Below are 18687 nucleotides of genomic sequence, written 5' to 3' on the forward strand. Positions count from 1 at the left end.
CTGAGTAGCGAAAGACGGCGGTGGGTTTGAAAACGATTAGCCGGGAGTCCGGTGTTCTCACGGCTCTAGTTAGCCTAGCCCCCGGCTAGCTATCGAGCTAGTGGGTAACAGACGTCTCCGAAAACGTCGGAGCGCTTTTGAAAATATGTGGTGTCTTGATAAACTGAGCAGATATTTGAGGTTTACACAGCTACATTCTCGCCTGAAAATATGTTAAACGTTTATTTTGTGACCCAGAAAGAATAATAAGAGTAATATTAAAACTAACTAGCTGCCGCCATTGTTGGAAACTGAGCTGGGCTGCGCTATGAATTCTGGGACACAGCTTCTTCTTCTTCGTGGTTTAACGGCAGCTGGCATCCTTGTACATGCAGTGCTGCCATCTTCTGTTTCAGTCCGTTATTACGCTCTTAAATCCTACTACTTATTCCTGCATCTTTTGTGATCTTACAAAGCTTCAAACGACGCGTCGACTATTAAATCAGTCGTTGACGATTTTGATAGTCGACGTAATCGTGGCAGCTCTAGTAAACACAAAGATGGAGTTTTTAAAAATCTCTTTTTTCAGTGATTCGAAACGCCGTTTACGTGTGGACAAAAGGCCCAAACGCATAGAAGAAGCTGTGTTTTCAGAAATGCCGTGTACGTGTGGACGCAGCCGTAAACTGTTTTTCTCTTGATTGCCAAGACTTGAGAAAAACAATTGTCCAAATCCAAAAAGAACACAGTCTGATAACCTGGGTTTATGGTTATTATGATGATGCCTTAAGCCTGACAGAGTTAATGATGGAAATGATGTTTCCCAGTTATCACAGTTGTCTTTGTTTGCCATGCTCCTCATAGATGATGTTATCTTCCATTAAAAGCTGTACAGATTGTGAGTGGGTCTGTGTCGAGCACAGTTGCAGGCCTGTTTTGAATATCAGTCTTTCATCGTATAGACCTGATTCTGACAGCCTTACAGACGGATCTTTGTTCTGGCCTTAAAATGTGTACAGATGTGCTTCTACATGTATCCTCTGCACCAATTAAATAACCAACGTTTAACAAATGTGCAAAAACCTGACAAAACCTCACAAACTTATGATGATAAAGACATCGGTAGTCTTTATCATTTTGACGGTAGTCTGACTGACTACAGTCAAAACTGAAGACAGTTCAGCTATACTCATGACCAGGTAGCTGAATTTACCAATTTGTACTAATTTTTTACATTTGTTTGGTTTTAATGGAGAGCAACAGAATGAAAATCCATAAAAACCAAATAACTTGATGTGTATGTCATTGAGGAAATAAGTATTTGATTCCAAAGCAAAGCCTGACCCAGTATTGGGTGGGGAAACCCTTGTTGGTAAGCACAGTGGTAAGGTCTTTCTTGTAGTTGGTCACCAGGAGGGATTTTGGCCCATTGCTCTTTACAGAAACTCTCTAAAGTCTTCAGGTTGCTGCTTGGATGTTCATTGGCAAACGTAAGACAAGTCTGCACATCTGTGTTGATCTTGCAGACACTGTAAGATTTTAATCTATTATAGCGCAGTGTTACTAATGGTCTTGATGCATTCTCAATCATCCAGGAGAATAAATCTCCAAAAGTTGATTCTGCTCATCTGGACGTAGCGTTTTCTGGGAGAAACGTTTCATCACTCATCCAGGTGACTTCTTCAGTCTCAGCTGACTGCAGGTTTCCCCAATCTTATAAACAGGACATTTGCATAATGATGTTGTCCCCAATGTCCTCTGACAGCCCTTTGATTTTGCAGTGGTGGAGTCACTGAGGCTGAGGACCCATGTGCTTTATGCACTGAGATCAGGAGTATTTGTGACTGATTAACTGATTATAATCACCAATCTGTGGGAACCTGAATCCTGGCTATGTTATAGGGCAGCGGTCCCCAACCTTGTTTGCGCCACGGCCCAACAATATTTTCACGGACCGGCCTTTAAGGTGTCGCGGATAAATACAACAAAATAAAACTAGTACCGGTACCAAAAAAAGAAGATTTATTCATAACACACGTGAAAAGACCCAGGAAAACAGAGTTAACGATAAAAACGATAACAAAATAACGCTGAAAACCGATAAAAACCCTGAAAACTATACATTTCACACCTGAGCCTCAACTCTCGCGGCCCGGTACCAAACGACTCACGGACCGGTACCGGTCCGAGGCCCGGGGGTTGGGGACCGCTGTTATAGGGGATCAAGTACTTATTAGATAATATTAGAAACCAATGATTCCTTTTAAACAAATTATTTTTTTCTGTAAATGCGGATAAAGTTTTCCGCATTAGTTAAAGTACGTAACTACAGACTACAGCAGCCATCATGGCCTTTGGGTGGAGCTGTGCACTTTGTTATGGCTGACATACAGGGAGGTGAAAAACGAGGGGGTGACGGGGGTGTTAGAAAGAGTACGCGATTTGATGAACTGGAAATGTTTCAAGGAGTGGTGCAAAAGAACTGGGGAATGTTGAGGGAGAGGGCAGAAACGACTAATGGGCTCATTAGGAAAGTCGCGGTCATGTAATGACCTGTCACCCAGTGGACATGTGGGGTTCCACGCACTGTAGAGGGATGAACAGACAGGAATAGAAAAAGCAATTAGGAAAGAGACAGTTGAAGCATTTGGAAAGCATTAGGTTTTCAGAAGGATTTTAATTGGACATGGACTGTGATCAAAATGTCTCTCTGCGTGACATCTCTCCAGTTTCCCCACAGCGCAAGGACGTGACATAAAGAATGTTTTTGCTTATTCACGGTGAGAATTGGAGAATTGTGGATTTGCATGTCTGACACTTATTGGAAAGTAGATACTTCTGTTTCAGAAAATGTGCTTGCATAAAATGTTCTTTTTAACATCAAAGAAAATTATTTTAAAAAACTACCAAACACTTGGTCTAAGCAGGTTCTTGGGTGGATTACTTAATAGGTCTTGATGCACGCTCAATCATCCAGGTAAGTAAAAGGTTGATTCTCTTCATCTGGACGTTTTCAGTGCCCATTGTTCATTCAGTGGGTTAGTTTCAGTGGAAATGTCCTGTTTATAAGGTCGGAAACCTGCAGTCAGCTGAGACTCATCTGGATGAGTGACGAAATGTTTCTCCCACTGAAAACGTCCAGATGAACTGAATCAACCTTTTGGGAAAATGGCCATGACTGTACATGTGAGAGTCTACAGTTATGGCCATGACTTAGTCCTGGACCCCTAAGGTCCTGGTGGTTAATCTGCTTTAAGTCGAGCCTTTAAGACCTACCATAGAACCAAGTCCACCAGAGCTTATATTATATTTTTACATGCTGTGGAGCCATTTTTGGGAGCATTTCAAGTTGCTATACATCAATACAACCATTACAGCCCAGATTTTAATAATATGTCTGCATTAAGTGCATAGTAATTACATAAATTGCAAAAAAGTGCAATAAACTACAAAAAAATTGAAAATCGTTTTTGTTTTTTTTAACATATATTTCTAGTTAGAGAAATTTAAGAGGCTTATCCCTCAAAACTGTAAATACAAAAAAGTTGCACAAAATAGTTTCCCACCACAGGAAATTTATTTTGAGTGTCTTCATAGTTTTATTTTTGAAATACACCAATTTTTATACACTGCAGGAAAAACGAAAATAAATATTATGATGCAAATTTGCAAAAAAGCAGCATGTGCATCAAAATAAACTATTTCCAGCAGTGCAATATGAGTCCTAAGCATCCCAGAAACCACACAGAAAGTCATAAAGTCAAACATAACTTTTAAAAACACCAGTATAGGCTCATGAGGCCCTGATGGTAAAAAACTACATTTCTGCGAAAATGACGTCACTTCCGGTTTCGGGCAGGTCATGGCGGACATGCGATAGTTCACGCTGATGGACGTAGGAAGTGTTACGAACAGCTGATCGGATCGGCAAAGCGTGTTTCTGGAATATTATGTTTTTGTTGCTGCAAGCGCTTTTTATGCTTTTTTGCAAAGCTATATGTGGAAGGAAACTGTGACCGAGGACAAGCTGATGGCATAAGATGTAAGTACAACTCCTCAGGTTTCATATGCAAAAACAATTATTGCGCTAGCTCACGTGGTTGCAGAGCTACCGGGATTTAAAAATAGTTGCGCATGACGGAGCGTGCTGCTCTGACCGGTTTTAAAGGGTTAAGAGAATGGATGGAGGGCTGGAATAAAAACAGAGCTTAGCTGGTGATTTGAACACTTTTCCTGTCCAGAACTATTATGGACCGTTACGCCGACTTATACTGTTTCCCTCATATTTTATAGACAAGGCAATTAATCAGTTTATAATCACAATACCTGATATTAATTGAAAATAACTGTTGGCTATTTTCACTCTGTTCCACCACAGATGCCTCTCTAATTGACTTAATTGACTGTATTGCTGGTGACTTCATTACTCCACTCTATCTTCCAGGAATCTTAATTCGCTATAACCCAATGTTGCTTTCCACGATCAGTTTGTGGAAGAGGGGATGAAAGATCACGATCCAAATGCAGATCGTGACAGAGAGTGTAACGACACAGCAGCTGACGCGCGTCCAAAGAGAGCAACATCGTACATATGCGAGGACCGTAAGTGGTGACCGATGAGAAAGCAGAGGGCCAGAAGGCAATAAGGGCTTTGGAGACTGCACATCAGAGTCAGAGCAGAGTCGTGACTGGAGACGCACCACTCTGCGTAATCCTTCTGGCTTCACTCACATCACAGTGTGCAGGCTGCAGCTGCAACATGAAAGCGTATGTGTGCACATGCACAAACTGCCAGGGCCGGGCTGATTAACCAGTCTCAGCACAGTTGTTCAGACAGCCCAGGAGTTTTCATTGTAAATGTGATCATCTATATTAACTGACCATAAATAGTCAATCACGATCTGATGGGCTGCAGGAAAACACCTCTGTAAGGAGATAAATGCCATTATTAGCACATGTAAGAAGGCAAGCAATCTAAATGGGTATTATACATAACACTGGCTTGCCTGTGATTGCGCTTGTATGACAATAAAATATAAATGGGTAAGTATATAAAAATGTGAAGAGAAATACTGAAGCCAGTGCCAGAGAAGAGAAAATAGCCAACATTAGTCTCACAGTGTTACTTCACTCAGTATCTCTCACCCACCGCCTGCTGACCTGAAAGGAAGCTGTAAAACTTTATTTTTTTAACTTCTCTCCTTCCCACAAAGCCCACAGAGAACAGAGCCGGGTTTGGAAGTGCATCCGAACGTTCACGGAGACTTGTCAAAGTGTAAATGTTGCTGTTCTCTCTTTACAGCCTGTTGCTTCTATTTTTTCCTCTATAAATGTGCCAGTGCTAACCAGCTGGCTAATTATTAATGCAGGCTGAATGTTTTGAAAGCCATTAAAATCATTTTATCATTTTAAAATATTATATTTGGTTTTACAAGCAATCTCCTGGGCAGAAAAATGAGGTTCAACCAAATCGCAACAGCAGTCGTGATTTAAGGCAACGACCCTACAATAATCAGATGACCCCCCCCCCCCCCCCACCACCACCACCACCACCACCACCACCACCACCACCCTTTAAGCAAGCATTTGAAACCAAGTGAATGCATAAAAAAGCTGCATTACCTATATTGGCTCCAAAGTGAGTCAGTCCCATAAATTCTCCTGTTAAAATATCCGACTTCACAGCATTTGAAATCATGTTTGCAGCCTCTGTATGTGCAGTGTCCTCTGAGGTTTTCCCCTCATCCATCTGGATACGGATGAGACTTAAATTTAGGGAATGGTTGCTATGTTTAAAGACCTGTTGACACTGGCAGCTGTTGCTGGTCAGCGTCTGCTATGTCTCACTAGTTTGAGTCACTCAGCTGAAGCTCTGCTGTTTGCACTGCATTTTGGAGCACTTTAAAAGAGTGTTTTAATCTGGTAGGTAAGCCTATGCCAAATCATATATCATATATCATGCTGCCCACTGTAATGATATAAATTTTCCTGTGAAAAAAATGTCCCCTTGCAGGTTTAATAATATAGTGAAGCTGTAGGTTTACGCTCCATAGCACACGCACAACAAAGAGACAAGCTGAGGCATGTCTGAGAGCAAGAGCAGCAGTTATCCTCCAATGACAGTTTAGAGCCTGAGAGGGGAGCTAAAGTTTGCAAAAGTGTTACAACTGAAGGTGGAAACGACAAACATGTTTCAGTCCTAATGACTGGAGAGCAAACAGTGGATAGAAATTTACTGATGCTGTTACAGGCAAATGATGGCTTCAAGCACCTGGTTAGAAAACTCGATACAAGGTCCAACATCTGTAAGGTTTAATTTTATTATGTAACAATACTGTGCACATAAACATCATCATGACCCACCCCGACTGTTAGTGTTAATTCACAGAGTTAGTTTGCATTGCTACCATATATAACTGCTAACCAAGCTGTTTACTCAGTTTTCCACCGTCTTGGCAGAGATATCTGTATATAGATATTAGGGGTGCAACGATACTCGTATCGATATTGAACCGTGCAATACAGTGCTTTCGGTTCGGTAAGCATATGTATCGAACAATACAAAATTTTTGATTTATTTTATCAACTTTTCTTCTGATGATGCTGTCTGTGTTGAGCGCTCAGTGGATCTGCGTTCGACTACTCTGCCTAGGCTGCACTGTCGAGCGCAGATCCACTGAGCGCAGCGCAAGCTAGCAAGACAGAAGCTAAGCTCGTTGCAACATGGCAAATTGAACCTCCCCCACCCTCATTCAGATCTGGCCTTTGGAACTATTTTGGGTTTCATGTGACGTATGACCCTGAAGGTAAGCGCGTCATGGACAAAAGTAAAACAGTATGTTGGATGTGCCACACAATGCTCAATTACATTGGTGGGAAATAGTGCATTAGCGCAGCTACGGGGCGATCCGCAGTAGCTCGTTAACGGAGATTTGCCGTGTTGTGGCGTTAACGTCATTTCAGATTAACGCTGACAGCACTAGTGGGAACACAACGAATATGACTGCACATTTACTACGACATCATCCTCGTGCAAAGACAAGTGGAAGCAGACAAAAACAACAAGCACGCATGCTACAAACTTTAACCGAGTCATTTAGACAGCCGTTAGCACATGATTCTCCTTATGGGGACCTGATATGTTTAATATGCTGCTAAGAATATAGCCCAGAAGAAGCGTATAGTAGAGCTTTTATTTTGGAAAGAGACATTTTCTCTGTAAGAAACTCTCTTTTCCAAAGATGAGGGATTCCTCCATCAGATTTATTTATTATTTTATTACTTTGTTGTTTCAGCAACATTAAATTTAAAAACTGTACTTTTGAGTTAAAATATATATTTATAATTTTAATAAATGACAAATTAAAAAAGCATGAACATTTTTTTGTATCGAAAAAATATCGAACTGAACCATGAATTTTGTGTATCGTTGCACCCCTAATAAATATATATATATATATATATATATATATATATATATATATATATATATATATATATATATATATATATATATATATATATATATATATATACACATACACCAGTGTCCTAAGTAATTATGTTCGACATGCTGATTGACGGGTGTTCAGGCAGCCGATCAGTGTTTATCCAAGTCATTAAGAACCAGGCTTGCTGCACCACATTATTCTGTTAGTGAGATCCTTTGTCTCCTCCCTTTGTATTCTTTCACAGTAAGTGAAGGACTAATAAGAGACACGATTCAGAAATATCAAAGTGACAACAGAGAGAAACAAACGTGTTTGCTGATATATGCTCCTCTTTGTTCGATTGCGATTTGGAGCCCTTTAACACATCCCACTGCAGTCTAACCTCCCACTGCTCCACAGCTCACATTTACACATCACACATTTCTTAGAAAACAAGAAACTGATTTATTTTCAGTCAGCACCAATGCTAGCTATCACAATACATACACAAAGATAGTGTTCAGCCATCATGGAAACGCTAAGAAGAGACAGCTGGGTTTGGTGTGTTAGGTTTCCTCCCAATGCATTTTACATCCGTTACTCATCTTATTAGAGATTCCAGACAAAAATGTCCAAACTTCCTATAACAGTGACTTGATTTTCCATCACAGTGAAGCTTTATTTTTCTTTCCCATGTCATAAATCAAAATGTGATTCTTATTTGACTGGCGAAAAATGTTTTTATTAGCTTTATTCTTATTCTGGCTTGTAAATGGTAAATGGTAGGGCTGCACGATTTTGCATAAAATGAGAATCACGATTTTTTGGCTTAGAATTGAGATCACGATTTTCTTTTCCAGTATAAATATTTCTTGCACTTATTAACTGCACATCAACTTCGTAACAGTTGAGACTGAACAAAAAACAATAAATAAACATAAAAACAACAAATGTCTCACATTTTGTCGTTGCAGCAAAATGTTGTACTGCTTGAAATTGCGTCTCCACCGTTGCTCGACACTGCGTGTATAGAGCAGGTAGTGCAACAATAGAAAAATAGTTGCGGCACTGTGTAGCGTTTGTCTAGGGTGTTGATCATTTTCCTAAATCCCTCGTTTTGCACAGTGTTGATGGAGCCATATCTTTGGTCAGGTGATAAGTAATAGCCTCCGTAATTTCTTTGTGCCTGCGGTTCGACGGGTATAGGGAAGCGCTGTATAAGGTTCCCGTTATTGATGTTTGGGTGGTTGACCGGGACGGATTTTCTCCGGTCACTTTCTCGTCATCCCTGACGTGCTCTCCGTTGTTTTTTCCTGCTAATTTTAGCAGCCAGCTTCTGTATCACGTGGTATAAGCTCCGCCCTCGTCATTTGTTGAGCAGGAAGAGTGAGCGCTTGTTTTCATGCAGATTACGTCCCGGATCAAAATGCGGTACAATCGTCGTCGTCTTTTTTTTTTTTTTTTTTAAATCGTTGTCATTTGGAAATGAGATCGCACATAAGTATGAATTGAGGTCGCGATTTAACGATTAATCATGCAGCCCTAGTAGATGGACAGGGATAGCTCAGTAGGTAGAGTGGTTGCCCCATGATCACAAGGTCGGGGGTTCAACTCCCCTGATCGGCTACCCTGAGGCACCCCTGAGCAAGGTACAAGAACCACTACACACTGCTCCCCGGCGCTGCATTGGGTGAATTCTAACTACATTCAACTTGGGTTTACTATCATGCCCAAGGATACTTGACATGCAGACTGGAGGAGCCAGGGATCGAACCACCAACCTTCCGATCAGCAGGTGACCTGAGCTACAGCCAGGAGGTAGCTCATCTTGTAAAAATAAGTGATATAGTGAAACATGTTGAACTAATCATGTAACTGTAGCATTTCCAATGGACAAATGCTTTGTTTCTTATGGAATGCAGACTAAACACTGAATTGTTGTGCCAATGGTTCAAATTGTCAGACCCGATTAAAAGCTTTAAGATAACAGAGCACAGGACTGTTTCCCTTTCTCGCTCCCTCATGTTCAATTATTTGGCTCCCTCAGAGGTAATTGAGAATCACAGGAATCGTAACTCACGAGAGACTGTAGTGAGGCGTCAGGTACACCGTTGATTAGGATGGGTGTCCATGGCAACCCTGCCCTCCCTAGATAACTGTTTGTTAAACAGCACCTTCAGAACTATGAGCAAATTTAGACTCATTCAGAGGGGCATGTGTGATGTCTGAGTCTCTGCTGGTGGGCTATTTGATGTTTATTCATCTGGCGGCTGGAGCTGTGATGTAACTGGACCAGTACTGCAAAGCAGCTGTACTGGAGTTTTGTTTGGGAATAATGGGAATAATGGACTGCCCTGGTATTAGGAGTCAAAGTGCAGTGTGTCTTTTTTGACAGTTTTGCATATTCCCGTTGAAAATGAGCACAGCTGTATTTATCAGTGTACGATTGTTTTGCGTGTTATGAGGCAGAGAATGTAAATCCCATGACTAAACATGATGTTTCTGATTGTTTTCAGTATAAATCAGAGTCATTATTGTCAGTGAACATAACACAGAAGTGAGCAGCTTCCTTTGTTTGCAGATAAAAGTGTCGTGAGTCACAGTGTCGTTTACTCGCAGCGTTAACGACTCGATATTTAGAGCCCTGAACAAATACTGAGGTCCTACTGTGTGGGAATGGTTGTTTTTTTTTTGTAGGTTTACAGTGGCTTACAAAAGTATTCGGCCCCCTTGGACTTTTCCACATTTTGTCACATTACAGCCACAAACACGAATCAATTTTATTGGAATTCCACGTGAAAGACCAACACAAAGTGGTGTACACGTGAGAAGTGGAACGAAAATCAGACATGATTACAAACATTTGTTACAAATAAATAACTGCAAAGTGGGGTGTGGTAATTATTCAGCCCCTTTGGTCTGAGTGCAGTCAGTTGCACATAGACGTTGCCTGATGAGTGCTAATGACTAAACAGAGTGCACCTGTGTGTAATCTAATGTCAGTACAAATACAGCTGCTCTGTGACGCCTCAGAGGTTGTCTAAGAGAATATTGGGAGCAACAACACCATGAAGTCCAACGAACACAGCAGACTGGTCAGGGATAAAGTTATTGAGACGTTTAAAGCAGGCTTAGGCTACAAAAAGATTTCCCAAGCCTTGAACATCCACGGAGCTCTGTTCAAGCCATCATTCAGAAATGGAAGGAGTATGGCACAACTGTAAACCTACCAAGACAAGGCCGTCCACCTAAACTCACAGGCCGAACAAGGAGAGCGCTGATCAGAAATGCAGCCAAGAGGCCCATGGTGACTCTGGACGAGCTGCAGAGATCTACAGCTCAGGTGGGGGAATCTGTCCATAGGACAACTATTAGTCGTGCACTGCACAAAGTTGGCCTTTATGGAAGAGTGGCAAGAAGAAAGCCATTGTTAACAGGAAACCATAAGAAGTCCCGTTTGCAGTTTGCCACAAGCCATGTGGGGACACAGCAAACATGTGGGGGACACAGCAAACATGTGGGGGACACAGCAAACATGTGGAAGAAGCTGCTCTGGTCAGATGAGACCAAAATGCAAAACGCTATGTGTGGAAAACTAACACTGCACATCACTCTGAACACACCATCCCCACTGTCAGATATGGTGGTGGCAGCATCATGCTCTGGGGGGGCTTCTCTTCAGCAGGGACAGGGAAGCTGGTCAGAGTTGATGGGGAGATGGATGGAGCCAAATACAGGACAATCTTGGAAGAAAACCTCTTGGAGTCTGCAAAAGACTTGAGACTGGGGCGGAGGTTCAGCTTCCAGCAGGACAACGACCCTAAACATAAAGCCAGGGCAACAATGGTTTAAAACAAAGCATATCCATGTGTTAGAACGGCCCAGCCAAAGTCCAGATCTAAATCCAATTGAGAATCTGTGGCAAGATCTGAAAACTGCTGTTCACAAACGCTGTCCATCTAATCTGACTGAGCTGGACCTGTTTCAAAGAAGAATGGGCAAAGATTTCAGTCTGTAGATGTGCAAAGCTGGTAGAGACATACCCTAAAAGACTGGCAGCTGGAACTGCAGCAAAAGCTGGTTCTACAAAGTATTGATTCAGGGGGCTGAATAATTACGCACACCCCACTTTTCAGTTATTTATTTGTACAAAATGTTTGAATCATGTATGGTTTTCGTTCCACTTCTCACGTGTTCACCACTTTGTGTTGGTCTTTCACCTGGAATTCCAATAAAACTGATTCATGTTTGTGGCTGTAATGTGACAAAAATGTGGGAAAGTTCAAGGGGGCCCAATGCTGTATGTAGTAGATTTATGTAAAGTCTGTCATATTAAATTCATAATATTATAATGTCATAATAACTTTGTCAATGCACAAGCACAAGGCAATGAAATGCATTTGGCCTCTAACCAGAAGTGCAGGAGCAGTAGATGCAGAACACAGAGAACATGCACAGCAAATATGAGATCATACAAATATACATATACAGTGGGGCAAAAAAGTATTTAGTCAGCCACCGATTGTGCAAGTTCCCCCACTTAAAATGATGACAGAGGTCAGTAATTTGCACCAGAGGTACACTTCAACTGTGAGAGACAGAATGTGAAAAAAAAAATCCATGAATTCACATGGTAGGATTTGTAAAGAATTTATTCGTAAATCAGGGTGGAAAATAAGTATTTGGTCAATAACAAAAATACAACTCAATACTTTGTAACATAACCTTTGTTGGCAATAACAGAGGTCAAACGTTTACTATAGGTCTTTACCAGGTTTGCACACACAGTAGCTGGTATTTTGGCCCATTCCTCCATGCAGATCTTCTCAAGAGCAGTGATGTTTTGGGGCTGTCACCGAGCAACACGGACTTTCAACTCCCGCCACAGATTTTCTATGGGGTTGAGGTCTGGAGACTGGCTAGGCCACTCCAGGACTTTCAAATGCTTCTTACGGAGCCACTCCTTTGTTGCCCGGGCGGTGTGTTTTGGATCATTGTCATGTTGGAAGACCCAGCCTCGTTTCATCTTCAAAGTTCTCACTGATGGAAGGAGGTTTTGGCTCAAAATCTCACGATACTTGGCCCCATTCATTCTGTCCTTAACACGGATCAGTCGTCCTGTCCCCTTGGCAGAAAAACAGCCCCATAGCATGATGTTTCCACCCCCATGCTTCACAGTAGGTATGGTGTTCTTGGGATGCAACTCAGTATTCTTCTTCCTCCAAACACGACGAGTTGAGTTTATACCAAAAAGTTCTACTTTGGTTTCATCTGACCACATGACATTCTCCCAATCCTCTGCTGTATCATCCATGTGCTCTCTGGCAAACTTCAGACGGGCCTGGACATGCACTGGCTTCAGCAGCGGAACACGTCTGGCACTGCAGGATTTGATTCCCTGCCGTTGTAGTGTGTTACTGATGGTGACCTTTGTTACTTTGGTCCCAGCTCTCTGCAGGTCATTCACCAGCTCCCCCCGTGTGGTTCTGGGATCTTTGCTCACCGTTCTCATGATCATTTTGACCCCACGGGATGAGATCTTGCGTGGAGCCCCAGATCGAGGGAGATTATCAGTGGTCTTGTATGTCTTCCATTTTCTGATGATTGCTCCCACAGTTGATTTTTTCACACCAAGCTGCTTGCCTATTGTAGATTCACTCTTCCCAGTCTGGTGCAGGTCTACAATTCTTTTCCTGGTGTCCTTCGAAAGCTCTTTGGTCTTGGCCATGGCGGAGTTTGGAGTCTGACTGGTTGAGGCTGTGGACAGGTGTCTTTTAAACAGATGATGAGGTCAAACAGGTGCCATTCATACAGGTAACGAGTGGGGGACAGAAAAGCTTCTTACAGAAGACGTTACAGGTCTGTGAGAGCCAGGGATTTTCCTTGTTTGAGGTGACCAAATACTTATTTTCCACCCTGATTTACGAATAAATTCTTTACAAATCCTACCATGTGAATTCATGGATTTTTTTTCACATTCTGTCTCTCACAGTTGAAGTGTACCTCTGGTGCAAATTACTGACCTCTGTCATCATTTTAAGTGGGGGAACTTGCACAATCGGTGGCTGACTAAATACTTTTTTGCCCCACTGTACATATATGTATATATGTGAAATTAATATGTGGAATAAATAACTATAGCTCGATCTGCATGGCTATAAGTTGACTCAATACACACTCATAGGGAGAGAGAGAGAGAAACAGAGCAGAGGAAGAGGCTCGGGTTCGAGGTGAACCTCCCTTCATTCATGTGGTGATCTGTTTCTGGGTGTAGCACTGCTGTTACAGAGGAGCTGTACTCATCAATGTCCATCTGTGTCATAGGTAGACTGAGAGGCATGAAGGCAGCCATGGCTGCACGTAGTTCTTTTATTGTAAGCTTAGCATTAGCATCTGTTGAAATGAATGCAGCTGATATTAGCTGAGCATATAAAAAGGTTTGCACTGAACCATGAGGAACTCCAGGTTAGCAGCGTGATGTCTCTCAGTGATGAAAGTTCATGCACCAAGCTTGGCTCACACAGCTCAGCCTCTCTGGCTGTAATGGCATCCTTTGTGAGGAGAATGCTGGGTAAAAGCAGCTCATTCAGGTCTAACTGAGCTCATCAACGTCTCGCCGTCTTTATTTAAGGTCTCGATGCTGCCTACAAGTACTTCTGCTCAGCTGGGTGGAGTGTGTAGCCTCCAGTGTTTTGGAGAGCTCAGGCATGAGTCTCATAGTGGTGACAGCGCTGCTGGAGCAGAGTAATCTGATTTCTAAAAGATCCCGTTGAGAGTATGTTTAAAAATATGTGAAAGTGTTCTGTATGAAGAGACCAGCAAGTATCAAATACGACTGCAGATGCTTGAAAGACACTGAATGTTGCACGCATGCTGTCGTCGGGGTAGGGTCTGAATCATTTCGTTTATTTTCTTTATTAGCGTTTTCCAAAGAAATCTTTTAAGCAGATATCTGAGTGAACATGAGATCCTGTGTGTCTCTACATGGTGCACAGCAACAAACAACCTGGTAACTGTGGAAATGTTATTGAAAACAACACTTAAACCGAAACAGGCTGTTTTACAGCTGATCAAAAGTTTAGGACCACGTGCCTTTAAAAGGCCAAATCTGTGCACAAATGTTTAGTCACTGTCATTTTCTGTCATGATGCTCTGATGGCAAAGGCAAAGAAAACTTGTCTTCTTGCTGCATGTTGAAGCTCTACTTTGAACCTTATTAAGATCCAACAATGCAAAATATGATTTTGGGCCGTTTTGGTGGTCTTGAACTTTTGACCCAGACTGTATATGTCATTACATGTGTCATTTGTGGACTCAGCATATAATAGTCTAAAGGTTACTATTGTGGTCACTGCCTGTGCTTTTTCTTTTATTAAGAGCCAGAAGTGATTTAGACCAAAGAGCGGTTCACTAGCTGAGGCGAACTCGCTTGTTTAGAAAGCTGCCGCTGTTTCCTGTATGACAGATATCTGCTGGTGTGTAGCGGCTCAGTGATGCAAGCTTTTTCACTGAAAATATTAAACTAATATTTTGGCTTTGGATACATTTGTATATGTGCTGCTGTCGGTCACTGACTGGTTAATGAAGCTCTGTGTTTCACTCTGTGGAAATGACTGGGAATTAATCGTTATATGGAAGCTAATATCAGGCCCAACTTAAACAACACAGTCCACACTTTGTAAAGTTAAATATAACAAATAAATATGTCTAATAATCTATTGAATTAGTAGAGTAAGAAAACTGGACAAAGATTAATAAAATAAAAATGTATGAAATTATACTTTAATTAGTCAATCAGTTTTTAATTAGTGTCACTTCAGCACATGAAACAGTACTCTGATTACTTTCCAGTAGTGCAGCGTCGCTGTGATGTGCATCATCAGTGTAACAGTGTACCAGACGTCAGTTCACATTCAGGTGTTAATGATGATTAGATCTCTGTAGCAGCTCAGCCATGTTAGCTCACAACAGCAATGACTCCAGTGTCACGACGCTGCGCCGCCACAAACAACCGTCGCGTTTCCCCACCAGCTCAATCTCACTTTAACCTCTGACTTTACTCATTTACCTGTTACGGTTTGGCAAAGTCAGACATCTACCATGCAGGCAAACAGGGCCTACATGGTTAGATGTTGTTGTCATATGATCGAGCCAATTCATTATTCTTTTTATTTTTTTATTTATTTTTTTATTTATTATTTTTTTTCTCAGATTATACTTTATTAGAGTACAAGTTGATATAAAGCACAAATACACCCAGATAAAAACATAAAAACAAATTCATTCTGTTTTAAATGTGGGATAAATGACAGAAAAAAGCTTTCTGCCTGTATTCTGATGTTACTGAGTGAAAAAGGTCAGTTTCTGGTTTTCTTAGACGTGTTTTAATGTTTAATGTTATCTGTGGAGCAGTGGGAAGTGTTGAAAGGCTCCAGATTACAGTTGAACAAAGGAAAGAATACATTAGCAAACATTTATTTTGCTCTGCTGTTGCAATTTGATATTTTATAAAGAAAATGATGTCGTGCAGTGTTGTGATTCTGCTGAAACACAGACAGGTTTTATCTCTTTACTTCTATCACAAAGCTTTTGTCCTGCTGGGGAAACTGCTGTTACTGCAGGGGGAGGGGAAAAGCAAGATGATTACTGCAGCTGTCGGTGGTTTTAATGTTTTGGCTGATTAGTACGTTCAGAAAGTCTCGAATAAGCAAAAGGAAATATTAACATTATCGCCTTTTGAATGTAACTGTAAATTATAAGGTTTGCACCACAGGTGACTCGTTTTTACTGCAGTGCAAATAAAACGGCGTTCATGATCTTAGTGCTCGTCTGCACTTTATTGATCTGCGGCCTTTCCAGCACATTTAATCAGGCTCATGTATTGTAGTGAAATAATCGTGCTGCAGAAACAATTCGACCACGTTTCACGTGTTAAAGTCTCAGTGTGCACTTTGTTGTTTTCACAGCTGGAAACGGTTTGCGAGACGACCAACTGAATGCAAATTCAGGGGGAAGATGTTGCGATGCTTTTTCTGTCCCATGAGTATTCACAGAACAACACGCTGAAACACAGTGTTACTCCATCATACACTCTGAGCACAGGACAGCACAGGCTGATGAAATATTGATTCATCAATATTGATTCATCAGCCTCCTCTGCTGCTCGTCACGTTATATGTAAGGGAAAAGTGTGCGGTGAAAAAAAAACATTGTTGAGGTTTATTTCCTGTCACTGATGGGACCTCAGGGGCCCAAACAGCATTTACTAATTTAAGTCCTGCTGGAAATCAATTTAAGGTCTGCAGATCATATAGGAGGACGTCTTTCACAGACTGTTACACACTCGCACACATGCATGGGCATGCACATGTGACTGCACAGCTCCTGAGGAGGCACATTAGATCTGAGGTGATAAACCATGAACGTGTAAGGGCAGTCAGACTGGTTTAACATCGTTTGGCCCATTAACTACAAACTGGGACCACACTGCCTTTCTTAACATAAACGTCCCTTTTTAAAGACAGCTGTTGGACACATATAGTGCAGTGTTATGGTTTTTTGTTGGTGGGAAACAAAGCGGCTGGCCTTTACATTTTAGTGGCTGCTAAAATTATATTTAATTTTTTTATTCCCGTTAAACTAACAATCGAAATAACAATGTAAAAACAAAAGAATAATTAGATTTCAAATGCTAGCTGTCACGGTTTGCTCAATCATGCTGATTGGTCAAAGAATTATATTTAGACCAATTCACGTTTTTCACACTTAATTAAGAGGAAATTTAGTCCACTGTGTGTCCAAGATACATATACAGTGTTGGTCAAGTTACTTGAAAAAAGTAATCAGTAACTAATTACTGATTACTTCCCCCAAAAAGTAATCCCGTTACTTTACTGATTACTTATTTTCAAAAGTAATTAATTACTCAGTTACTTAGTTACTTAGTTACTTTTTAAAAACACGATTTACAACCTGAATAGGTGATAAAGCGATAGATCTTTCAGCCCAATTCTACTTTTTCTACATAATCATCATACAAAATGTAATCAAATGGAAAAGTCTCTTTTTAAAATTTGTTTTATTAGTTTTAATCTTTTAACTTTATGCATCAAGCAAAAATTTAATTATTTGCAACATTCTCTGACTGGAGGAAATTTGTTTAATATTTAAACCCATTTTCTGCACATTCCAGCACATAAAATAAAATATTTTGTGTGTTTACACTCAGTATTTCAAATAGATGCAAGTAAAACACAGCAGAAAATAAATAAAGTCAAAGACTAGCGGTCCTGTTGCTCTATTTTCACCTGTAAAGCAGGAGTGCGGTAGGCGGAGGGTTACCCTGGTGCAGGTGTGCAGCGGTCAGTGGAAGAATCCGCGAGTTTCTCTGTGAGTTTCCCATTACGTCGTAGCTACTCGGTGCTTGTTTGGAAGTTTAGGGGTTTTTTCGCTGTAAAAAGAAGTTTTCTTCCCACGCACAACGGACACTAATGTTTTTGTCACTTTTTATGGAATCAAACTCAAAGTAAGGTCAGTACTTCCACGCTTTAAACGCTGCACGCTCATACTCTCTCTGCACTCGATATATGATCCATTGTTGATCTGCACACAGCTGTTGTCACCAACGTCTGTCATGAGACATTCTCGCAAAAAAATCACAGTTTTAGTAACTCAGTAACGCAGCGTTCCTACGGGAAAGTAACGGTAATCTAATTACCGTTTTTGCAATAGTAATCCCTTACTTTACTCGTTACTTGAAAAAAGTAATCGGATTACAGTAACGCGTTACTGCCCATCTCTGACATATACAGGAAGGTAAAGATAGATTTGTTATAGATATTTAGACTTTGTCTTTGTATTTGATTCTCCATATTTGGCTGCATTCATCCTCCATCCGGTTGTGACCAGCCTCTCTCAGGTGCTAAGTTATACCATATTTTTGGACCATAAGGCGTAGGGATGGGTATTGATAAGATTTTCACGATTCCGATTCCATTTTCGATTCTGTTTAACGATTCAATTCTTTATTGATTCTTTTTAAAAAAGGAGAACACTAAGGTCGATTAGCTTAGAACTTTGTTTTATATCTTCTCTTTGAACAAGATAGAAATTTAGGAGTAACATGGCCTTACAAACCCAACAGTGAGATCTTAAGAGATCCACAGCCTACGGCTCTTCAATGGGGTGTCACAGGGTCCCCGGGAAAAAAATTGTAAATGTAAAATAATAAAATAAATATTCTTCTGTAGCAATAACAAAGTATAACATAAATTATTCT

At 41.0% G+C, this 18687-nt stretch overlaps 1 protein-coding gene across 4 annotated transcripts in view; it reads left to right on the top strand.

Annotated features, from left to right (window-relative positions):
- The window catches only part of sgsm2 (small G protein signaling modulator 2), a 113171-nt gene that overhangs the window by 28761 nt on the left and 65723 nt on the right, over nucleotides 1-18687 (top strand). The window lies entirely within an intron of this gene.

This window comes from Neolamprologus multifasciatus, chromosome 14 (genome assembly GCF_963576455.1).
Source record: "Neolamprologus multifasciatus chromosome 14, fNeoMul1.2, whole genome shotgun sequence".
Lineage (NCBI taxonomy): Eukaryota > Metazoa > Chordata > Actinopteri > Cichliformes > Cichlidae > Neolamprologus > Neolamprologus multifasciatus.